Below are 4,263 nucleotides of genomic sequence, written 5' to 3' on the forward strand. Positions count from 1 at the left end.
CGCAGCCACCCCGCCGCGGGGTCGCGGGGAGCCCGAGCTGCGCCTCCCCTGGGCGCCGGGCGCTGCCACCCGCGCTAGCTGCTGCTTCCAGAGAAGCCCTCTCCTTTGGAAGTGATGTCATGCTGCTGCGTGACGAAATGCTCCATCAAGGACACTGATGTCACCGTTCCCAGGTGCATCCTAAGAGGCATGGGCAGAGCTAGGATTTGGGGAGGGGGGCGCAGGTGGCGAGGGGCCTCTTGCCACGACACCTATTTTTGATTTGATGTTATTTTTGCTAGTTGAACCAGAAGCTGTAGGCCGGGGGGGGGGAGGGCTGGGACTGGGGTGTTCAGTTCAAGCAAAGACCAGCCTAGCCAGAGGAGAGCACACGGCCTTGCTAGTTCAGAGGTCAAGTTTAAAACTATATATACCATAACCAGGCAAAAATCGTGGGAAGATGTTGTGTGAGGGCAGGCAGTTTGTTTTAAAGTTGGGGTGGGGCAGGATTCAGGGGTGCAACTGCACCATGGCACCCCCTTCCCCTCTAAGAAGCTAGGATTAACTAGGGAAGAATTTGCCATTCATTAGTAGAACTAACTGAGGGGGAAATTACTGTTCATGTTATGGTAGTGTAAAGTGATGTCCAAGCTATGACAGTCCAGGAAAGGTGCAAGAAGCAAGGATTTTTGTGGGTGATACAAGCTTTTGCTCCCAGAGACCCAGGGAAGGGTAGAGTGATACCTAAAAGCGTGTCTAAGTTTCTCTCAGCCATGCTGTTTGTCTAGTAAAAAGTGACACCTACAAAAATTCTTGCCTCTCACATATTAATTTTATGCAGTTTATATGTGGCCACGTAAATGAAACTGTTCTGTGAAATCAAGTGATCTTTGATTTTTAAATTGCAGGGTTAAATTGCAAGGCTATTTGTGTTTTTTTGGAACCGGTACAAAGGAAAACTTAACATAAAAGTGTGTGTATGTATGGATTTAAATTACTATACATGCTAAATGGTTACAGAAGGAAATGTGATTATGATTCTTTAACAATGGATAAAATGATCTATGGAATTCAGCCTATTTGTCACTGAACTACTGTATCGCTGTTTAGGAGGCTGTTATGGAGATCCATTATTATTTTAGACAGATTTTATTTTTCTCTATTCAGACTGATGGTCGGTATCAGCTCTAGGCAAGAAAGAAAAAATGTATTTTTTAGTTATGAGTTCTGGCATCCCACCCCATTTTTTATACTGCGGTCATTTATCCTATGTTTTATCCAAAGATCTTTAATAGCACATTATAAATTAGAAAGTTTAACTACGTATATAGCATTCATTATGGTACTTTCTGCTTTTCAATATCAGAAAACTGACAGAACACTATCAAGTTGCATTGCATCATGTGATGCAATATTGAAATGTTTCCTGATACCGCAGTACACTGCAGTAAGACTGTATTAATGCAGATTATTCAGGAATTATTACAAAGGTTTGTGTTACCTTGCTGTAACATGAAACAAATCAAGGTAACCTCTGCTACAGCACCCTGGCCTGCTGCACCTGCATTAACAAGACATTTTGTAATGTCTTTCACTCTGCATTGGTTTCTTTTAAGATCTTGGGAGATTCTAGGAGATTTATTGTTAACAATGACCACACAATAAATCATTACAAGTAACTGGCAAACTGAATGACCCCTCATCTACCTTGACACTCTGCTATGCCTGTATTATTATTCACATTAGATCTTTATGCTGTCTTCACCCTTGCATTCTAGGAGTATAGTTATGGGATTATTCCCATTTCTTGTAAAGACCAATCGAATTCCAAGCATTGAAGGAATGTAGCTTTTAAAAAAAAAATCAAACATTCTTATTATTGAGTTGGAAAACTATTGAAAGTGAGAGAAATTATGACTTAGAGTAACAAAGAATATTTTATAACAACATTTGTATAAACTTCCCAGAATGCTTTTCAGGGAGGATATCTACCTGATAGTTGCATTGTCTAAGAAAGGAAAGCTTGCTTTCAGCAAAGACTTGACTTCCAAATAGGACTTGGTGAGGTTGGAGAGATATTGAAAGCAGTCAGAAAGGAGGACCAAGAGTGTCAAGAAAGTGTGGAATGACAGAGAGACCAGCACTGAGGACCCAGAAGTGGAGGAGATAGAAAGGAGGTCCTTGAAAGAGACTGAAGCAAGTCCAAAGAGAGTTTAATGGACAAGGAAGGTCATTTTGATTTGGATCTTGTAATGAATTGGGGACAATGCTGGTGTTTACAAGCGTGTATGAGGTGGCTGCATTTCTTTATATGTCTAAGAGGGAAGAAAGCACCAGCTTCCACCTACGGTGGTCTGTGCTCCAGAGAGAAAGGAAACTGCAGAAGCTGACGTGAAAGGAAACAAAGGCTTGCGGGGAGATCTTACCACGGAGGATTTGTAAGCAGTGCTATACATGGTCAGCTGCAATAAGCACTTTAACATGGACAACTGGAGAAGAAAAGAAAACAAGATTCCTAATCAAGGACCTCATGGCAAATGGGGGTCCGACTGGAAGAGGAAGAAAGGATAATTGCCCTCATGGTAATTTCACACAGTGGATTTTTCGCACTTCTAAAGAGAAGGAACGAGAGGAGTGGGAGTTACATGGCTATATTGTGCCTTCAAGGCAGCCCTGAGCAAGGCTTGGCTTTACTCCAGAACACTCTGCTTCTTCCTGATTCGAGATGGGTAGTAAATTGTTTCTGACATAAAGAAGTGGCAAATTCTGATACCCTCTTCAAGTGCTGTCCCAATACATCCTTCTGCTGACTCAGGAATGTTGTTTGGGAGGGTGCAGTCAGAACCAGAAATCAGCACCTTTTCTTATTTTTCCACCACCATCTGTGAGCTTGAAGTCCAGTTCATGGGCTAGGCCAAGAGCCTGGATAATTTACACATTGATAAAGGGATCTCTACCCCTTCAAAGACCTGTACATCTCAGAGTGAGATTCACGAGAGATCAGGACATTCAGCCACTGATAAGAGACAGAACAACCTACAGATTAAGAACCTGTGTATTTTAGTTTAAAGTAGGCATGGCCAACCTATGGTACCCATGGCACAGATGGCACTGGCAGCCTCTGTGTGGTACACGGCAGATCAGGGAGACGATAGGTAGCACAGTGCCAGACTGGGCAGAAAAAAGGAAGTAGTTCAGCAGGGAGCAGAAACAGAGCAACAGCTCTGGCAGGAAGCAGAAAAAATAGCATCAGTTTGGGCAAGGGAAGGGGATTGGAGTGGCACTCTGGGAAGGTATGGAGCTAATAACCTACTAAAAAAGTTGGCCCCCACTGGTAATAAAATATACTATTAGTGTGCTAAAAATACAGTCACATAATTGGTTTATCTCATGACCTTGGTGTATGAAACTGATTAAGAATTGATGTTAATGATTTCACAAAAAGGGAGTAAATAAAAAAAAAAGAAAACCCTACTTTCATTTACTTTAATATATGTCTGTATAGACATATAATATGGGGGACTGTAACTTCATTGGCTGTTTAATAATCATAAAATATATTTAAATGGTTACTTACCTGACAGAGTGATTATCTAATCTTATAAAATATCTTGATTACAGTCTAGTTCTTTTAGAAAACCTGAACTCACAGAGAGCCAAAGAAAATATTTTAAAAAGCCTAGATGGTGGATTTTTTTCAACATGCATGATACTGAACAATTGGCCTTTATCCTCCATATCATATTCTACTGATCTTGCAACTCTGAAATTTGGGTGCCCTGGAACTGAGTTCCTTAGATATCCATGGGTGCTTAGTTACTCCTTATCCATCACATTAGGGCCATTAATTTAGATATACAAATATGGAGTTAGGTGCCTACATTTAAGCTGCCACGCTTGCTTATATAACCTTCAACTGTGCTTTCTACCAGTTTGAGCCTTTATATAGTATATACTGTGGGGATTTATAGTGGTTCAGTAAATTATGTGATATATTTTTTAGTTGTCAAGTGGAGAGTATGCTTTAGTAGTCTAAGCAACAAGTTTAAAACCGATGCTATATTCTCAGGAATCACCTTGACCCGTCATCCAAGGTAACTACAATGAGATTTGATATAGCTACAATGAGATTTGGGAAACTCTTTGAGAAGATCCTCAAGGAGCACATCTGTGATGGACCAGCTTCAGGGATGATGCTCAAGGGCAACCAGCACGGTTTCATTAGGGGCAGGTCATGTCAGACCAACCTGATTGCCTTTTATGATCAAGTCACAAAGGCAATGG

This window comes from Crocodylus porosus, unplaced genomic scaffold (assembly GCF_001723895.1).
Source record: "Crocodylus porosus isolate Cpor-Errol unplaced genomic scaffold, CroPor_comp1, whole genome shotgun sequence".
NCBI lineage: Eukaryota > Metazoa > Chordata > Crocodylia > Crocodylidae > Crocodylus > Crocodylus porosus.